This window comes from Ursus americanus, chromosome 9, assembly GCF_024610735.1.
Source record: "Ursus americanus isolate L20-20 chromosome 9, mUrsAme1.1.p, whole genome shotgun sequence".
Taxonomy (NCBI): Eukaryota; Metazoa; Chordata; class Mammalia; order Carnivora; family Ursidae; genus Ursus; species Ursus americanus.
The window spans coordinates 38,472,110-38,493,970 of NC_142135.1; the positions used below are offsets into that span (position 1 = coordinate 38,472,110).

Below are 21,861 nucleotides of genomic sequence, written 5' to 3' on the forward strand. Positions count from 1 at the left end.
AGGGAAATACAACTCAAAACCACAATGAGATACGACTTAATACCTGTTAGAATGGCTTCTATCAAAAAGACAAAAATACTCGCCACTATTATTCAACATAGTACTAGAAGTCCTTGCAACAGCAATCAGACAACAAAAAGGGATCAAAGGTATTCAAATCGGCAAAGAAGTCGTCAAAATGTCTCTCTTCGCAGACGACATGATATTCTATATGGAAAACCCAAAAGAAGCCACTCCCAAACTATTAGAAGTTATAGAGCAATTCAGTAACGTGGCGGGATACAAAATCAATGCTCAGAAATCAGTTGCATTTCTGTACACAAATAACGAGAACGAAGAAAGAGAAATCAGGGAATCCATCCCATTTACAATAGCACCAAAAACCATACGTTACCTTGGAATTAACTTAACCAGAGACGTAAAGGACCTTTATTCTAGAAACTATAAATCACTCTTAAAAGACATTGAGGAAGACATAAAAAGATGGAAAGATATTCCATGCTCATGGATCGGAAGAATTAACATAGTTAAAATGTCCATGCTACCCAGAGCAATCTACACTTTCAATGCTATCCCGATCAAAATACCGAGAACGTTTTTCAAAGAACTGGAACAAATAGTCCTTAAATTTGTATGGAACCAGAAAAGACCCTGAATCTCCAAGGAACTGTTGAAAAGGAAAAACAAAGCTGGGGGCATCACAATGCCGGATTTCGAGCTGTACTACAAAGCTGTGATCACAAAGACAGCATGGTACTGGCACAAAAACAGACACATAGACCAATGGAACAGAATAGAGAGCCCAGAAATGGACCCTCAGCTCTTTGGGCAACTAATATTTGATAAAGCAGGAAAAAACATCCGGTGGGAAAAAGACAGTCTCTTCAATAAATGGTGCTGGGAAAATTGGACAGCTACATGCAAAAGAATGAAACTTGACCACTATCTCACACCATACACAAAAATAAACTCCAAATGGATGAAAGACCTCGATGTGAGACAGGAATCCATCAAAATTCTAGAGGAGAACATAGGCAGCAACCTCTACGACATCAGCCAAAGCAACCTTTTTCATGATACATCCCCAAAGGCAAGAGAAACAAAAGATAAAATGAATTTATGGGACTTCATCAAGATTAAAAGTTTCTGCACATCCAAGGAAACAGTCAGAAAAACTAAGAGGCAGCCCACGGAATGGGAGAATATATTTGCAAATGACACTACAGATAAAGGACTGGTATCCAAGATCTACAAAGAACTTCTCAAACTCAATACACGAGAAACAAATAAACAAATCAAAAAATGGGCAGAAGATATGAACAGACACTTTTCCAATGAAGACATACAAATGGCTAACAGACACATGAAAAAATGTTCAAAATCATTAGCCATCAAGGAAATTCAAATCAAAACCACACTGAGATACCACCTTACGCCAGTTAGAATGGCAAAAATAGACAAGGCAAGAAACAACAATTGTTGGAGAGGATGTGGAGAAAGGGGATCCCTCCTACATTGTTGGTGGGAATGCAAGTTGGTACAGCCACTCTGGAAAACCGTGTGGAGGTCCCTTAAAAAGTTAAAAATTGAGCTACCCTATGATCCAGCCATTGCACTACTGGGTGTTTACCCCAAAGATACAGACGTAGTGAAGAGAAGGGCCATATGCACCCCAATGTTCATAGCAGCAATGTCCACAATAGCTAAATCGTGGAAGGAGCCGAGATGCCCTGCAACAGATGACTGGATTAAGAAGTTGTGGTCCATATATACAATGGAATATTACTCAGCAATCAGAAAGAATGAGTTCTCAACATTTGCTACAACATGGACGGCACTGGAGGAGATAATGCTTAGTGAAATAAGTCAAGCAGAGAAAGACAACTATCATATGATTTCTCTCATCTATGGAACATAAGAACTAGAATGATCGGTAGGGGAAGAAAGGGATAAAGAAAGGGGGGGTAATCAGAAGGGGGAATGAAACATGAGAGACTATGGACTATGAGAAACAAACTGAGGGCTACAGAGGGGAGGGGGGTGGGGGAATGGGATAGACCGGTGATGGGTAGTAAGGAGGGCACATATTGCATGGTGCACTGGGTGTTATACACAAGTAATGAATCATCGAGCCTTACATCGAAAACCGTGGATGTACTGTATGGTGACTAACATAATATAATAAAAAATCATTATTAAAAAAAATAAAAAATAAAAAATAAAATAAAATGGATCTTACTTTCAAAAAAAAAAAAAAACAAAAAGACAAAAATAACAAGTGTTGGTGGGGATGTGAAGACAAGGGAACCCTGGTGCACTGCTGGTAAGAAAGCAAACTGGCATAAACACTATGGAAAACAGTATAGAGTTTCCTCAAAAAATAAAAATAGAACTACCATATGATCCAGCAATTCCTCTTCTGAGTATTTATCCAAACAAAACTAACTCAAAAAGATAGATGCATTCCCATGTTCACTACAGCATCGTTTACAATAGCCAAGATATGGAAACAACCTAAGTGCCTACTGAGAGATGAATGGATAAAGAAATCAAGGTGTACATATACACAATGGAATATTATTCAGCCATAATAAAGAATGAAATCTTGCCATTTGCAACAGCCTGGCTAGACCTCAAGGGCATTGTGCTAAGTGAAATAAGTCAGACAGAGAAAGACAAATATTATATGATCTCTCTTATATTTGGAATCAATCAATAAAACCAAGATCATAGATACAGATAACAGACTGTTGGTTGCAAGAGGCAGAGGTGGGAGGGGGGAGAGAAATGTGTGAACTCTCTGGGTTTTGTTTGTTTGTTTAGTTTAAATAAATGAAAATCAATAAATTAATTTAATTTAACTATATTTTAAGAAAAGAACCTCTCCTTGCTAAAGGATGTGAGCTCAAATGTGTTTCTATCACTGGGATTTGTTTTTTAAATGTTCCTTTTATGCTTACATTAGATGCCTCCAAGATCTACCAGAGTGGATTTTTTGGTTATTATTCTATCACCCAATTGCTTTTCTTACCCAACTTAATCATATTCAGTGTCTCTTTACACCTAGTCCTAAACCCTGTTTTTGTCTTCTATAACCAGATCTACATTCTCAAATGCCTGCTAGGTATCTCCATCTGCAAATGTTTTCAAAGCCTAACTAAATTCATAATCTCTTCTCCCCAAGGTCTTTCCTTCAGGGTTCCCTATTTCTGAAATAGGGAATACAAATCTTCCAAACTCGGTGGGCAGCCTTGACTCCCAATCTTCCTCCCCCAAAATTCTGCACATTGATCTACCACTGTACTTTTTCTGTCCTATCTTAGGGCAGCCCTTATGGCCTCCCTCCAAAAAACCAGGAGAAAGGGGCTCTGCTTTCTTGGTTCTTAGAGCCTTCTACTCATTTTCTTCCTGAGGATAGTTTATTTGAATTTTATGTTTGCATTTCTGTCTCTGACAGTAGATCATGATTGCCTTGAAAGGAGCTTTGTTTATGTACCTATGTATTCTGATTTCCTCCATATTTCAGTGTTTGGAATCAAAAAGATGCTGAATAAATGCTGTTTGAGTTATTTGCATTAATTGCACTAACCACAGTAAATGCGATGGCAAATGAAGACAATGCAAATACGATTTTTAAAACAGGATTTTCTTGAGTCTTCTGATTAGTAAAAAATAACAGAGAAGTCCAATGAGTGGGTTGGTGATAAAAAATGGTATAAATATATGAAGGAATAAAAATCTGAGGAACTTAGTAGTTTCCTAGATTGATGAAAATAAAATAAATTTAGAAAATACATGTATTTGAAACTTCAAATTATTGGAAGGAAATTATAGTATTTCAACCAGACTACACTGAAGACTGAACATTTACAATAAATTGTGTTTTTAAAATTATACTTGACAGGGTGCCTGGGTGGCTCAGTCGTTAAGCATCTGCCTTCAGCTTAGGTCATGATCCCAGGGTCCTGGGATCAAGCCCTGCAGCAGGTTCCCTGCTTGGCAGGAAGCTGCTTCTCCCTCTCCCACTCCCCCTGCTTGTGTTCCCTCTCTCACTCTCTCTTTCTGTCAAATAAATAAATAAAATCTTTAAATAAATAAATGATAAATAAATAAAATTATACTTGAGAAAAGGTAAAATAAAGTATTCATGTGTGGGGGGAAAAGTTGTTTCCACTGAGATTGCTAGGATGTGAATCTGGAGCTTTAGGCACCCATTTTGCCTACTGTATACTGAAAGCCTATCTGCAGAATGAAACCAAGCAGGACAAGCTAAGCTGAAAGATAGACAATTAGGGATAGAGATGGACCCATATTATATCATTTGTGTCCTGGATCTAGCCATGCCTAAAGCCAGCTATATCCCTGAACTTTCCAGCTATGAAAGTTATAAATTCTTTTAGTTTTACCTCATTTTAGTTGGATTGCTTTCACTTCCAACCAAATGTCCTTATTCAACATCACCAACCTTATCAACTTCCCCAAAATCATCTCTTAACTTAGAAAGAGGATTTCCCTTTTTCTGTTAATGAAATCATAATTGCCCCTATCACTCAGGCTCAAAAGTACAAAAGCAACTGTGTATTCAGTCAGCCACTAAATTTCATCATTCTATTCTCTTACATCACTTCCTTTTGTCCCTACCAATAAAATTTTCACCACTTTAATTCTGGTCTTCTTTATTTCTCTCACTTAGCAATAGTGTTATACATAGCACATCTCAATTATCACCTTCTCTTTGAAACCTTTTCTTATCTTCCCTGACCAAAACATCCCCCCGCCCCCGCTCTGCTTTTTCCTCTCCCTTTCTGCCATTCTTCAACCCCATTCTCCTAGAACCATCTTGAGTCAGCTCAGGCATGATCATTTCCAGGATGCTGTTCCTGACTTGACTTCTCTTCTCACAGGTAGGGCTGAATGTCCTCTTCAGTGATATCAGGACCCTCCCCTTACCTCCTTCAAAGTTTACCACAGCCTAAGTCAAAATTATCCACATCATGTCACTAGTCTTAAAGCTTTTCAAGGGAAAGATCAATGTCAAATGGATTATCTGTCCAGTATATAGTAGAAGCTCAATAAATGCTTCTGAGCTTTTAAAGTGAATTGTGTTTCCCTCATCCTTGTGTCTCCATCATATAGTGCATGTGCAACACAGAGTAGCAGCCAGATTTTGTTGTTGGCTGGCTAAGAGAAGAGTCTTTGGCAATAGGCTGAATGTGTCCTCCAAGAAATTCAAATGTTGAAATCCTAACCCTAATGTATGGTACCAGGAGGTGGGGCATTTGCAAGGTAATTAGGTCACGAGGGTAGAGCCCTCATAAATGGGACTAGTGCCCATATAAAAGTGGCACTAGGGAGCTCTTGAACCCTTCTTTTGCTATATTGAGTACACAATGAGAGGTTGGCAGTCTGCAACCCCAAAGAGGTCCTTCACCAGATCCCAGCCATGCTTGCACCCTGATCTCAGACTTCTAGTCTCCAGAACGGTGAGAAACTAATTTCTATTGTTTATAAGCCACCAGGCTACGGCACTTTGTTACAGCAGTCTGAACGAAGACGCCTTCTCATCTCCAGTCTGACTGTGATTCTATCCACTCAACTCACCATTAAAGATTAATCTTGGCTCACAACCTTACTTGGTGGTGATTCCAATAATGCTTTCATTAACACCCTAGATTGCCTTTGCCTTTCCTCCTCACTTACTTGCCTATCCCTCAAAACCAGTTTTGAATTTTCCCTGTGCTTGCTTGCTCCGTAATACCAGCATCCACATTTACCTAATCATATCATATGTCTCCACTATACTCTAAGGTTGCCTGATCTCAGCCAGGTGCTCTGCATTGCTCGGCAACTCTTATATTTATCTTCAGCTGACCCCTATCAAATTCCCCATTGCAGCTGCTACAGAGTTTTTCCACTCTCCTTAAGCCCCAAATTCCGCCCCTACTCCCCACATGCTCAGCACAAGATCTCCTCTTCCACATAACTCGGGATACAATGTTACAACCATGAGATGGCTTGGCTTTCTTCATCCTCAACTCAAAATTTTTCTATCCCTTTACACAGCCCTTCTCAGCTCATGCTCCAGTGAAAGAATTGCCCACCCTCCTTTGCAAAGCCAAATTCTCTATTCATACTATACCAATTATTTAATTTTTCTCCCTCTCTTTGGCTCCTTCCCTTTACCACACAAGAATGCTTAAACTTCTTCTGTCTAAAGAGTATTTCATTATTAGCTAATGTCTGTTGAGCACTTACAATGTGGCAGTGCCACTGGAAGCAGTTCACAGCAATCATTTTTACTTAATCTTAACAATAACCTTTGATGCTTTTGGTAGCATATCCCCTATTTTACAGATTAAGAAACTGAGGCCAGTATTGGGAAATTTGCTTAAGGTCACACAGCTTTCTATTTCCGTATACAACTTGAACTTTTCTAACAAATGATCTAAATTTAATTCTTCTCCCTTCTTTCCTTCCTTTCTTCCCCTGTGTTTCTACATCATAGCTCCAAAACCTTCACTGCCGGATCAATCACAGCGACTTAAGGGTAGGGACATCAGCACACTGCACGCACAGACACACACAACACCACTATTAACACTCCTTCAAAACAGACTCGTTGAAATGTTGAAAAAATAAATCCAGCCCTTAGGAGAATTATATTTAAAAAACAAAACACCACATAGCAGCAATGCCCTTTTCTCTTTCTCTCAGCTGCTATCACTTTTATAAATTTTCAAGCACCAAGAGTTTAGAATTGTGCAAAAGAAACGAAAGCACTGAGGAGGTTTTCCTGGGTTTGAGAAGCACTCATAGCCTCGGTATTTTTCTTCAGTCACTTAACCTAATCCCATGGTCCCGAGCTTGGCAGAGTCTCCACGGCTTTCAAGAAGAATTCTGTCTGAACAAGAGGGACGAGATCAGGTCCAGAAAGGAAGAGCACACAACAGTATCAGCTGAAGTGCTTCCCCATCAGAAAGGCCAGGCTGACACCGGGTCAGCTGAGGAAACAAACATTTCTTCCATTGACAAGTGTTTAATTGGACATTTTGAAAATCTAATGTCATGTATGCAGATGCAAATGTTTGAAGAGTTGTTTACAGTGTAGTTTGTGCCAGACAGGCTCCAATGCCAAGCCAGCACACAGCCTCCCATTATTCTGCTGGGCTCGGCTTTTAAAGATGTTTCAGGGCTCTCTGAGCCTTGTAAATTTCCACATCCACAGGCTTATCTGTGTTTTCAAAGCACAGTCCTTCTTCCCCCTTCCACCCCGGTGAGTAGACATCAGTCCTCCTCCCGCCAATCTCCGCAACTGCCTGTCCTGGTTCAGAAAAGGCTTTGGAGAAATGATTTGGCAAGTGATTACTCCAGCTCTAGACAGTAGAGTGTTGAAGTTTTAGTCGTTTTTGAAAAACTAACAAAAAGAAAATGCCAGACTCTAGATCCCTGCCGAGAAACCAGGTCTTAGGTGATGCAATCATTCCAAGAATTATTAAAAAATAAAAATCCTGTCACTTGTTTTGCATTTGATAAGCTTATTTTTTATCCAATGGTCTTCACTGTATAAAAAGCCATAAAAATTATGATCATTTACTAATGAGTTCACTCATTCATACTACAAACATTGATTGATTACCTACTATGCTCACAGCAACGGCAAACATTTCAGATATATAGAAAGAAGGAATATGTCATCCTTGGCCTCAGGAAGCTAGTGAAAGAGGAAGGCAAATGACTATCATACAGAAGGAAAGAAATTTTCATGTACTTACAATAAAGTCATGATAAAGTACTGAAGGATTATCACAGGAGAGAATGAGGAAGAAATAACAGAGAAGATGGTATTTCAGCTCAACCTTATAGGACACATTAATTTTCATAGCTGTATAGTGGGAAGGGTATTTCTAGTCAAAGAACAACCATGAGCAAAGGTCTGAACAATTATAATTTCCCCAGAAACGATAAGAAGTCTAGGGAAGCTGGGGTGTTATAATGCACTGGGGAGAAATTGAAATACACACACATGCACACAACAAATGTATTTCCGGTCCCCTTTCACACTTACTGATTCAGGACCTACAGTTAAGGAGCACCTAGGAATCAGTATTTTTTAAAATTTTCCCAGGTCATGACGTGCACTCAGGATGAGACTGGGTACAACACATACAGAATACATGGAGAAATATAGGAGGTGTTATGGGCTGAACTGTGCCCCACCCCCCGCCCCCGCCACCAAAATGTGTATGTAGAAGTCCTGTCCTAATCCGGTACCTCAGAAAATGACTCTATTTGGAGGCAGGGCCTTTAAAGAGGTCATTAAATTAAAATGGGGGCATTAAGGTGGGCCCTGGTACAATCTGACTGGGTCTTTATAAGAAGAGACTATTCGGACACACAGACAGACCAGGGATATGTGTGAACAGAAAAAAGACTGTGAGGAAACAGCGAGAAGATAACCAACTGCAAGCCAAGGAGAGGGGCCCGGGAAGAAACCAAACCTGCTGGCACCTTAATCTCAGACCTCCAGCCTCCAGAACCATGAGAAAATCATCTTCTGCTACGTAAGTCCCCCAGTCCGCGGTATTTGTGATGGCAGCCCTAGCAAACTAACACAGTAAGTGAAGAATGCACCCAGAAATATATTTAATGCCAGATTTTTAAGAACCTTAAATGCCATACTAGGTGTTTAGATTTTGTTCCACAGACAATTTCTCAAACCTTAGGTCTTTCAAGGAGGGAAGTAATACGACCCAGCCTATGATCCAACTCTTGAGGCAGCATGGAGGATAAAGTGGTTTAAAAGATTCTGCCTGGGCAAGGCAAGAGACAATAAGGGGTATGACTAGGGCAGTGACAGAAAGGATGGTGAGAGGGGGGAGACAGAAAAATTTAGGAACTATAACAGGTAGACATAAACAGCATTTGCTAACTTAGTAATTTTGGAGGATGAGGAAAAGGGGAGTTAAGGATAACCTCCCAGATTTTGAGCCCGTTTTGTACCCTGTATTTCAGACACATCACATTACCTATAATCCCATTGATTGAGGTGCCATTAACCACAAGACAAAACACAGAGAGAGCATATTTGGGAATGAAACTGCTGATGAGTTAAAAACCAGAGAAGAGAAATCAGAGAGAATTCAAGTGTAGAGATGAAGCTCTCTTGAGTACAGAGGAGCTCCTTAAAGCCACAGGGTAATGAGAGCATTGCCCTCACTTCCAATTTCAGCCCCAAAACGTAAAAGCTTGAAAGTCATCACCCCTGTCCTTACCACAATAAAGGAAACTGAACAAACTGAAAAGCATCAACTTTCCTTGGGCCTAGCAGGGAACTAAGGATGCAGAGTAAACCACCACCTTAAAATCTGAAGAGACAGGTAAACCCAGAGACAGGTAAAGCCCAGACCAGCTTACCTGGAGCAGAAGCCACTGGAGCCTTAAACTGGTAAGAATACCTGCGTGGTAATGTTGACAGAGTGCTGGACACTGAGTCTGGACTACCGTGAGAGTGAGAAACACCTCAGGCCACCGTGCGGGTCAGGTTGAGGGCACCGGGGATTCCAGCAATCTTAGAGAATCATAAGACAACTATGACAAAGGAGCAAAGACAGAAGGGAAACTAAACTACCAATCAATATAACAATAGTGGCTGATATTGACTGAGCACTTCCGGTGTGGCAGGCCTGTCCTAAATGTTTACATTTCTTAAGCCCACAACAAACCTACAGAAAAATGCATTATTTTTTCTATTGCTGCTGGAACAAATTACCACAAACTTGGTGGCTTAAATAAAATAAACCTATTAACCTACAGTTCTGTAGGTCAGAAGTCCAACATGGGAACCCCCCCCCCCCCCAGGTAAAAATCAAAGTGCTGGCAGGGCTGCATTCCTTTTGGTGGCTCTAGAAGGGGATGTTTGCCTTTTTCCAGCTTCAGGTGGCCACCCTCATTCCTTGTCTCATGGCCTCCTTCCACCATCTTCAAAGCAGACAATATTGCATCTCTCTGGCCAGTCTTCCATAGTCACATCTCCCTAACTCTCTGACTCCTCTTCTGCTCCTTCTTCCACTGGTAATTGGGCCCACCCAGATAATCCAAGATGATCTTTCTACTTTCAGGTCAGATAGTTAGCAATCTTAATTCCATCTGCAACCTTAATTCTCCTTTGCCACATAATCTATCATAGTCATGGGTTCCGGGGAATAGGGCATGGACACAAGCAGTTATAATCATTATTTTCATGTTACAAATGAAGAAAATGAGGCATAGAGAGCCTATGTAATTGGTCCAAGGTCACACAGGTGTTGCTGGCAGAGCTGAGATTTAAACACAGGAAACTGGCCCATATTCTCAACCATTAAACTCTAGAGAACATGGGTGCTACTGAGTGATTTGTTTAAGTAGTAAACTCTAAAATTTAGAATGAGTAGGTAATGAAATGTCAGAATAGTGCAGACTTCCAGGATTTGCCCTCTGCGTCTCAAAGAGCTTAACTGGGGTTGGCGACCCTCCATAGATTCTCTACTCTTCCTATGGCCCCGGGTTTTCTGTAAACTTTAGTTCAGAAAAGCTAGTGAAAAGAAAAACCCTGTTAAAAAACAGCCAAATGTTTGAGACAGTAAATTTTGCAATATAATACACATGGCATTGATGATTTACAACACTTAATCAAATGTAACAAGTGCATCTTTGGATTAGACATGGATAACACAGACCCGATATATTTTGATAATGGTAACAGAATCTCAAAATGATGTTCTGGGCACAAAAAGGACATGTATATACGAAGGTGGCAGATGACTACATGAGTGCCTTGACAGCACCATGAAAGAAAGAGGATGTTTTCTTTTTGTTGTTTCAACCTAGTCCAAAACTAACTGAAAACAGAGGCACTAGGCCAGCAGGACTCTAGAATTCACTGAAATCTTCATTTGACTTTTTTTTAACAATCTTTCATAAATGTTCCAAGGAAGAAATGAATTTTCTGCAAATAAGAGATTTTATATATATATATATGTATATATGATAAAAATAAGAGAGACCTATATAATGTGCACATATATACATCACACACATATATATTCACATATAAATAACTGTATTATCTTATTAATATTAAGAATGTCATATTATTGGAACTTCCTATATCCCTGTTCGTCCTTATGAATTATATTCTTCAACTTCATTAGTTACATTATTCAAATCCTACCATTTACCTTTTGTGCCTATTTCGTTTGCCCTGTAACAACAGATCTTAAGGTATTCCTATAAACTGGTCATCTTCTCGCACTTCTGACAATTTCCTTTATATATTTTGAGAGTAAGTATTTTTAAATGCTTGGCCCATAAAAAGTCACAACTATTCTGTCTTCCTTACAGATTTTATCTTTCAATAACATAAAACAAGCCTGGATCTAGTGTTAATACTCTTTCCTTGGAATTATAGCTGATTTCATTTTAAAAATGATGTAGAATTTAAGGCCCATAAGAGTCTCTGGTTTCCCTACCCTGGCCGATTCTGTTTACATTTACATTCACGACTGCCTCTTGTGGGTCCCACCATCACACCAGGGCAGTGCCAGTGCTGGGCTTTTCTATTTCCCAGCTGAGCTTCACCCTACCCAATGTCCTATTTGTCCATGCTTTGTAAGCAGTAAAGGTAGCTAGATGGATTTAACTGCAAATCATTATGTACAATGGTCTCTAATGATTAAGGGATCCAACTCCAGTTCCCCATTTCCATACACGATACTCAAATTAGAAAAGTCTTCAACATATAATACAATCAACATAGATGTAGCTTCCTGCAGATGTGTCTTGCTTTAAGCAAACCCCATATTTGAAAGTCTGGATTTCTCTAGACAAATATATTAAGGAGTGATTAATTGTTCACTTTATAAAGGGGTTATTTGCCTCATGAAAGATTTAATTATTAAGACATATTGTAGATTCTCTTATTGCATTGAAAGTATCATTAGATTTCTACAAATATTCTCTATATACAATCCTTCATGACCATCCCCACAGTATATAGCAGAATTGGTGCTAAAGATACTTTCTATCACTGCCTCATCCTGAGAAATCTTGGCTTTGTTGGCCTTCAAATATCATCTGCTTTACTTTTACATGACGTGACACAGTTAGGGGGTGGAGGGGACACACTATAAAAGGCCAGGGTTCCAAGGCAAAGCAAGGCTCTGATACAACAGACAGAGCAGCAGACTGGAAGTCAGAAGGCTTGGAGCTCTTGCCAGCTAGCAGAGCTGAGGCAAACTACAGCCTGCTTAATACTCAGATTTTTAAGTTATAAAAGAAAGGTAATAGTGCCTGGCTGTACCTACTTTTCAGGGTTCATATAACAATCAAATGTAAAAATTCTTCTTAAATATAAGGTGCCATGCTAATGTAGTCTTTTTTCCAAGCAAGTCTAATACCACAACACTAAGGGAACACTATATCAATCTCCCTTTTTCTTTGTTAGCAACTATTGGTCATAGAACTCATTAAATGTTCTGAGAGTTCCTCCTAATCATTATCCTTTTCATTTTATCTTACTCTACCTCTTTTATTCTTCCCTTAGTTCAAAGTCTCCCAACACTTTCTCTGCAAAGTAAGATCAAACCCTTTGCCCAGCACCTCTGAACAATCTCCTATTTGTCTCTTCCTGACAAGCTGAATAAGAGAAGAAACCAAAGCCTGTGATATTCTTACCATTAAAGAAATACAGTTATTTGGAAGAGCCTGCTCAAATTTCTTCTCTATATTCCAAGTCTGCCTACACCTGTGTCGACAGCGATCGGTCCTCTCTGCTACACTCCTGCCATTTGCTTACCTGCGTTCCTTTGAACCACTCCTGTCTATGTCACTCTATTTCGGTTTCTTTTGGTGGCTTATAGTAATCCCTTACGCTTTGAGTGTCCAACTTCTTTTCCTTCACTGGAACTTACATAAGAATTGGAGTTCTAACAAACACATGAAATGTGATGCAATGGTCATTAGCCAAGTCCAACATGGTTTTCTTTTTCCTTCTTTTTAAGAGATTTATTGAATTGATTTTTCTTTTCAGACTGAGGACCAGTGGCAATGCTTGGCAGGTCCCAACTGTATGATGTCGCAGTGCAGCTACAGTCAAGGCTGTACACTAGGAGTCTCCCCTGGATGTCCCATAGTTGTCTCTACTCACTGCTTTTCTCTTGAAACCTCCTCGTCATCTTATATTGATTAGTCTCTTTAGTGGCATCTGCATTCTTCCAGCCAAGCAAATCCCAAACCTCAGAATTCTTTTCGGCCCTATTTCCCATATCCAGCTGGTCATTAAATCCTGCCCTCTCTACTTCCTGAATATCTTTCAAACCTGTGCTAGTTTAGACCCTTCCCCTATTTCATCTGGGCTATAGCAACGGCAGCCTCATGGTCTTCCAGCCTCCTGGCTTTTCCATCTCCAGTTCCTCCAAAGCATTATTGCTGGAGCTATTTTCTAAAGAAAATCCAATCATAAAACTCCTCTGATGAAAAACTCTGCTTAAAAAAAACTCTGAAACAGAGTATCCACGCTGTGATAAAATCTAGATAACATGGGGCGCCTGGGTGGCGCAGTCGTTGGGCATCTGCCTTCGGCTCAGGGCGTGATCCCGGCGTTCTGGGATCAAGCCCCACATTGGGCTCCTCTGCTGTGAGCCTGCTTCTTCCTCTCCCACTCCCCCTGCTTGTGTTCCCTCTCTCGCTGGCTGTCTCTCTATCAAATAAATGAATAAAATCTTTAAAAAAAAAAAATCTAGATAACATGGCCCCACCCTCACACGATCTCTCTACTGAGGCCACACAGAACTCCCATCTCTCCCCAGAGAACGCCACGTTCATCCTTGCCAGGCCTTGCCAATGTAGTTCTCTCTGCCTGGAATGCCCTTCTCCCTCCTCTTGGCCCTCAGGCTTCAAAATCAAGGTCAAAACTCACCTGCCTTCTGAAGTCTTCCCCAGCTCTAACCATATCTCTTTGCTAGGAGAACGAATGCCCCCACTTTAACATCACCCTATAGGGCAGTTATCTGCAGAATGGTCACTTTCCTAATTAAAATCTGTATCTCATTCATCTTAATCCGACACACAGTACACACTCAATAAATGGCCACCAAAATTAACATGTGCTAAATAAAATAATAACTAAAGAAAAAATTCCAGAGACCTAGAAGCACACAGGTCCTACTTTTTCCACTGCATTAAAGGAACAGGGCCTAGGAGTAAAGAGAAAGGACTAATAATCTGACTGAGGCAAACACATGAATGGGTTGTTTGTTTTTAAAAGCTAAGTGGTTTAGGGAGGGTAGGGGGAGAGGAAAGTACATTTTAAAGCTCTAGCTCCAGGGCAAGTAATAAAAATTGTTGCTTTAATGTTTTTTTCATAATATTGTGAGCAATGGGAAGGTCTATTCTATCACACCAGCCTTCAGGGCAGAAAGTTTCAGCCTCCTGAGCTAAATCAAACTGGCATGTGCTCTCAGTTTTTCAAGCGGCCACCATAGGTCTCTGCCTTCCATGAAGCTAAACTTGACTGACAAAGAAGAAATAAAATAATTTTCCACTTATTTTATGGGCCCCTCTTTTCTTCTTTTTGTTCTCATCAATTACTTATAAGGGTCCTGCAATCTTATCCCTGGATTACAGGGATAGAGCTGTTGTACTTTTCCTGCAATAGGAGTTGTTGTTCTTATAAAGGAGGTTGGGAGGCAAAGCCTTAACAAGGACACAAAGCTAGCCCGGGAAATAATAATGCTCTGTACTCACAGTCCAAAGCTCTTAAGCTGATGCTAGCTCTTGATGTCACCCATTTTACACTCCCTAAATTGGTTAAGTCTGAACATGTTGAAAATTAGGATGCATGTGCATTTAGGTCAATGTATCAGAGTCTACCAGAGTCCCAGTGGAATTCAATAATTTTCAAAATGATATAACAACCAATTCTCTATAATTCAGTCTTAATCATTCCATCCCCAAGCCCCCATCCTAAATTCATTTACCCACAATGCCCCAGAGTTATATATACATATCCCAGAACATACACAGAGACCTCATTTTCTAACATGACACAGACTCTCCTAGCAGAGACTGCCTATGTTTCTGGCAGAAACCCTGACTCCAACTGTCTATATTTTGAGTACTTGACTTTCCCATTTTCCAAGCAGTTTCTACTTAGGAAGGTTGAATGGGAATCACAATACTATCTAGCTCTTAGGTTTATAGTAAGGATTAAATGGGGTAATATAAATAAAAAAATTAAACATAACAGTGCTTGCTGCATGGTCAGTGACCCATAAATATCAACTTTTGTTACATTCCATGCCTGAACAACACATGACCTCATAAATGGCTCTTTGGGAAAAGAGTTCAAGAAAGTTGGTCTTTTTCACCAAGTACCACTTTTGGCCCCACTTCTCCCAATAGACTTGAAATAACTGAAGTAGGTAACATTAATTTTATTTTACTTAACACGTTTGGGACTTTGTGTTTGTTAAATGTAGCATGCAAAAAATATTTTAATATGTTTGTAAAATGACTTTTTAAGTGCCATTAAAAAAATCTCTAAGGCCCTTCCAGCTCCAAAATGTTGTGATCTATAATAACTAATTTCAAATGCATGCAAATTAATAGTGATATAATTCCCCAGATACACTGGAGATATATGGCACTGTCAGTCTGGGCTGCACTGGAAACAAGTTAGACCCAGGCCCAGGAGCCTCCGGCAACGCGGAGTAAAGTCTTGCCTCTCCTTCTCCCCACCAGCCAGCCAGGAGTCTATTATTCTCTTCTTGAACCCCCAGATCCTTTTGCAACAGATGCGGAGAAGAATAAGGAATAAGCTGTAATTTGCAGAGAAGAAAGTAGGGCCAAGATTCTACAGAATCCCAAACAGACAGGCTGAAGTGAGCAGAATTCCATGAAGTCACCTACATTTCACCTTTGACCCCTGATGAAAGAGAATCCTAGAAGCCTAACTCAGGAAAGGGCCCCACCAACCCTCCCTCATCTTGGGAGATTAAGAAACTGAGACCTACAAAGATCAAATGACAAGTCCAAAGTCATCTGGCTTTTCTGGAACTCAAGTCTGGGAACCTAGAGAACTGATGCAGTGACCAATAGTATTAACCAGACTCAGCCTATGTTACTTCCAAAGCATCCGCCCAGGCAAATGTCTCTCATTTTCCTCTCTGGGCTACATTCAGCCTTCTTCAGCCACTCACTAATCAGCCAGTACCTATCTCAGGAAAACAAACAAGATTCTTCACAAACTTGAATTCAAGAGAAATGTCTGATTTTACAAACAAGTTACTAAAATCAGAGTCATGCGTTTCTACCTCTAGATTCACCCTTATCTTACAGAAATACAGTAAATAATATTACAGTGACGATGATTCTTCAAAAGTCCGCAGCAGAAAACAAAACACAAGCAAGAAAAATCCCCGGCGTATTTTAATCAACGCATTTACAAAAATCTACCCAAACTGGAAATATGAGGGGGCGCTTCCGGTGATTATTTCCTTAAAAACAGTATAAAATAAAGTTCCTTCTAAGTGAATGGCTCGATTTACGAGAGTGCAACATTAGCACAACTTTTTGGAAATCAACCCACCAGAAGATGAGCTGTAGTACACCCGTCTTCCCTGCCTGCACTGTATTCCTTCCTAGGCTGGCATGCACCTACTGAGTGTCCACTCATCAGTTCTGTTTCGCGGGCACTGGCCCATGCCTTCCACGGCTTAGGGAGCACCACCGAGTCCCTCCCGAGCCAGCCAGGCTCTGCCCTCGTGATTAGGAGTCTGAGCGGAGCCTAGGCGCGCACACCAAAAGCGAAAGCACAAGGTAAACGGCGGGAAAACAACTCCAAGGAGCTCGGATAAAGCGCCCTGGAGGCCTAGGGAAGAGGGGCGCCCGTTGCAGACGGTGGAAGGGCAGCCCCGCGGCCTGCGGGAGGGCGCCGCTCTGGGCAAGGCCCCGCCGCCGCCGCGCCCGCGGCACTTCCGCAGCATCCTCCTCCATTCCGACGCCGGCGCTCGGCTTCCCGTTTCTGGGCCCGGTCCTCCGTCGTCACGGAAGCCGCACGGCCCGCGCGTCCCCGTGGCCTCCCAGCCCCGTCCGTCCGTCGCTCCCACGAATGGGCGACTTGCAAGGCCATCCCCGGGGCCCGCACCCGCTCAGCCCGCCCGCGGAAAGAGCCCGGGCCTCGACCCCGCCGCCCGCGGGAACGGCGGGCTGAGGCGAACGCACCTGTGGGGCCTCTTGGCGGCGGCGGCGGCGGCGGCGGCACCCGGGGCCAGACTTGCGGCCCAGCTTTCAGGTGGCGGCGGCCACACCCCTGACGCGCCCGGAGCCCTCCGCGCCGTCTGGTGACTGCGGCCCTGCCCCCACTGCGCCGCGGGCGGAAAGGCTCGGCGCTGCCTGCCGAGGGGCTGGGGGGCACCGGGGTCGGGGGTGCGGGGGGCACGGCGGCCGGGACTCCGCCTCCAGAACGCCAGGGGGCCTCGGGCTCAGGCGACCAGAGGGCCACAGGTCGACCGGATGGCTCCTCACCTTCTGAGTTCTGGCGCCCGTCGGAAAATTGAGAGTCACAGGCTGGGCCCTGCGCCCCTAGCCCCTGCTTGTTTATAGAGGGACGGAAGAGACTCAGGAGCCGCCCTCCCACCCTGGCGGGTCCCCACGGCCTGGGGTTCTGGGCCACCGGGTGTTTCGGAAAGTGTGTAGCCTCAGGTAAGGCGAAAGACGGCAGAGGCGACCTGTGCTTTGATGAGTGGCTGTGCAGGTAGGGAAGGACGGGGCTGTGAGGCTGAAAGGAGAACGTGACGGGTTAGGGCCTGTCTCCGAGCCTGGCAAACGAAGGCTGGAACCCCAGGCTTTGCTGTCAAACGCTGATTATTAAACCGTTATCCCCCCTCTCCCAGGCCTGGGTGGCTCAGCCAGTTCAGGGTCGGCCTTCAGCTCACGTCCCGACCCCAGACTCCTGGGATGGAGTCCTGCTTTGGAATCCTGCTTCTTCCTCCGCCCGCCACTCCCCCTGCTTGTGCTCTTTCTCTGGCAAATAAATAAATAAAATCTTTTAAAACAACAACAACAAACAAACCAACGTTATTCTCCCATTTGGCCCGCTGCAGGATTGCTAGAGAGGTGGTGGGGTTAGTCGTGCAGGGGATAACCCAAGCTGCGAGATCAGGGTGAGTCGATTCTCTTCCGTTTATGCATTATTTGTCAGAGGGTGCCCAGGAACAAAAGACACTCATCTGAGCACCTGGTGTAGCTTATCTCAACAAGTCACACGCATTCCTGGTCACAGAGAGTGTGCTCAGGTATTTTCAACGTATTATGTTTTGATAAATTTGAATTTCTTTGTTTAAGCACACTCTTATCAAATACAAACAGTTATCTTTGTGAAACACAGAGCAATTCAGGTCTCTCATAACCAGAAAAAAAAATCTTTTAATAAAAAATAAAAGAGAAAAACGACATGCTCACTGGGGGAAAAAAGTGTAAAGCATGCAATGTCCATTTACCTATATACGCATAACCCTTAGTTAATAATCTCTGTGAACTTTTATTAACCCTGTTGCCCGTGGAATAAAGTATGAACTTTGAGACATTCAAGGTTCCTAGAAGTTCCTCACAATGTGATTCTGACCCACTCTTGCGGGTTCATCTCTGTGGTGCTATATCCAGCCTCATTGAATTACTTTTTTCTCAAAACTATCTGGGGCACAGGACAAGTTTTTATTCTTTTCAATCAGTCATGGACTGTTATTTTTGTAAGATGCAATTAAAAACTTGCTACAGAGGCGCCTGGGTGGTTCAGTGGGTTAAGTGGGCAGACTCCTGATTTGGGCTCAGGTTGTGATCTCGGGGTCCTGAGAATCTGCCCCCCAACCTGGGCTCCGGGCTCAGTGGGGAATCTGCTTGAGGATTCTCCCCTCCCCCCTCCCCCCTCCCCCCTGCTTGCTCGAGTTCTCTCTCTCTCTCTCTCTCAAACCAATTAATCTTTAAAAACTTGCTAGAAAAAGTGGAAATAAGGCACAAAAACTACAAGCCCCAGTTTTCATTATGAGTGTACAACAAGTATACAAGTGTAAAATTTGTTTTCTTCTAATTTCTAAATGGTTACTCTCAATATCTATATTTATCTCATTGTGGACCAGTAAGAACAGTTCACAGATTGGCAGTGATCATCACACTTTAAGCGGCACTGACTGCTGTTCTTTAAATGTGTCAGATGCTTTTCAACTTCTGGACCTTTTCTCATGTTACTCCTTTAGTGCTGATCAAAGTCCTTCTCATTCAAAGTTCATCTCATAATGTAATAGTAATAATAACTTAATGTTTATTGAGTGCTCTATGCTAAGACTTTTCATGCATTAACTGTGAATTTTTATCAACCCTATGAGCTAGGTATTATTATTATTATTATTATTATTATTATTATTATTATTCCTGCTTTAGCAAGCAGGACATTGAGGATTAAAGAAGTCAAATCACACAACTAGTAAGGTGCAAAGTTAGCATTCTAAACTGAGCCAACCTGATTCCAGAGCCCATGCAGTCATCCACAATGCTGGCCCACCTTCATGAAACCTCCCATTTGCTTTGGAGTTAAAGTTAATCACTCCTTGCTTGTACTTCTACAATATATTTTTCCCTGTTGGTTTTCTTTCACATCTGTTTCCTACACTAGGCTTTAAGCTTCAGAGTGACATTTGTGATATTTGTGTAACTCTAAGGCTCTTAGTGCTGCTTTCTCCAACAGGAACATCCTTTATGCCCTCAATTCTGCTCATAACAACCCCTGGAAAGCAAGCTTCTCCTTATCTTTTTATTACCATATCTTTTGTGCTTACTTCACGTTATAATTATTTATGTCTGCATCCCCCGTTAGATCACAGATACCCAGGACATTCAGGTATCATGTCAAAGATATTTGTATTTATTTAATTGAACTAGCACTTCCAAAGCACTTATGATATGCCAAGTACTGTTCTCAGAGCTTTACAATCTCATAAACAGCCCTATAGAGTAGGTATTATTTTATCACCATTTAACCCAGGAGGAAACTGAAGCACAGAGAAATTACTAGTAAGATACTAGCAAGCAGCAGAGTCAGCATTCCCAAGCCAGGTAACCTGGCTCCAGACTTGATTTCTCAACCATCGCATTGTACTGATTTTCCATTACACCAGGTGGTCTTCCTGCTGAAAACACTTCAATGCCTTTCTACTCCTCTTAGGATAAAAGTGAAACTCCTTAGTAGAGCCTTCAAAACTCTGTGTGGCCTTCGCTCTGCACCTGCCTCTCCCACCAAGCTTCCCAGCCCCCTCCTAGCCACACTTGTTCACTTTCCTTTGCTCCTGAGGTTCCTGCTCTCTCTGACCACAGCACATGTTCCTTCGGCCTGCAGTGCTATTCCCTCACCTTGTTCCTTCCTCAACCCAAAATCAGCCTTTAGATTTTTAGCTCAGGAAAATCTTCTTAGACTAGGGCAAATATCTTCTGACACATTAAAGCATTTTTTGTTTTTAACATAATTATTTTATGTTGTATATGTGAATATTTGACTAAGGTCAGTCTCCCCCTTTGAACACTGTAAGCCCCAGGATGGCAGGAACTGTCCGATTGCCCCACCTTTATATCCTCAGCGGCGACAATGGTATCTGACCCAGAGTAGGCAGTGAATAAATATTCACTGAAGAAATGAAGAAATGAAGAGTGTTATGAAAACTTTGGAGGGTCACAGTATTGTGCTGCTTAATGTTTACCAACCAATTAAAAAAAAAAAGACCTGATTTGTACCATTTGCCAACTTCTATGGCATAAATACTCCCTCCATGGCCAATTTCGAAATGCCAATATGACATCACGCAACACTGAAGCAGGAAGTGATGTGAGCAATTGGCTTTGACGGGTTGTACCAGCTGGCTCCAGCACACCACCGGATGGGCCCCAGAGTAGTGGGGCAGAGACTGGTGCACAGAGCCCAGGAAAGCTGCTTAGGGATCGAAGCTGGGATTTGAAATACGAGTGGAAGACAGGTTTGGGAGGTAGACACATGTGTGGAACAGACTGACAAGGCGTAGGGGGGTGGAGAAGGAAAGGAGAACGTTCAGAGGGGCTGACACGTCCATTGGAAAAGAGTGTTGTAAATCTTGGTAAGGTTCAGGCTTTATCCTTATGGGAGGCACCAAACTGGCTTAAGTGGGTCTGTGGTATGGTGAAGTTAGCATTTTGAAGAGCTTGCCGCTGAGGATATAAAGGTGGGGCAATCAGACAGTTCCTGCCACCCTGGGGCTTACAGTGTTCAAAGGGGGAGACTGACCTTAGTCAAATATTCACATATACAGCACTATGCCGACCAAATGGGTCGGGCATAGTGTAGCCACCCAGAGAAGAGATGCTGATGAACAGAATCAGGACAGAGATGAAGAGACAGTGTGGAGGGAAGACTATGAAAGAGAGCCTGGAGGAGGTTTCAGAAGGTGGGACCCCACATCCCAGAGAAGGGAACCAACCACACAAGCCAGTGTGCCCTGCGCTGGGGGCCTGGGGGCTGGCCTTGATGATAAGCAGAGACTTTAAAGACAGGGAGACAGGGCGTGGATTCTGAGTTACCCACTTTTTAGCTGTGACTGGTCATTTAAACTCTCTGGGTTTTCAGCTTTCTTCTCTGCAAAAAAGGAAAAGAAGAGTACAATAAAAATACCTCACATGACAATTCTGATGCTACAATGACAAAATGGATGTCAAGGTAACTGATGATGTGTGGCACAAAACAGGTATACAACATATTGTAGAAATTTAGCAAGAAAGAAAGAAATAGGAAATAAGTCAGGCACCTCC

At 42.2% G+C, this 21,861-nt stretch overlaps 1 protein-coding gene across 4 annotated transcripts in view; it reads right to left on the reverse strand.

Annotated features, from left to right (window-relative positions):
* CPQ (carboxypeptidase Q) overlaps positions 1-17,413 on the reverse strand; it is a 439,142-nt gene extending 421,729 nt beyond the window's left edge. For 3 of the 4 annotated variants that reach the window (XM_087864711.1, XM_087864710.1, XM_087864712.1), the window contains exon 1: positions 17,260-17,413. The gene's annotated coding sequence lies outside the window, so the exon portion shown is untranslated. The remainder of the gene's footprint in view (positions 1-17,259) is intronic. The other variant, XM_045805901.2, reaches the window with a different exon arrangement.
* Positions 17,414-21,861: the final 4,448 nt, after the last annotated feature.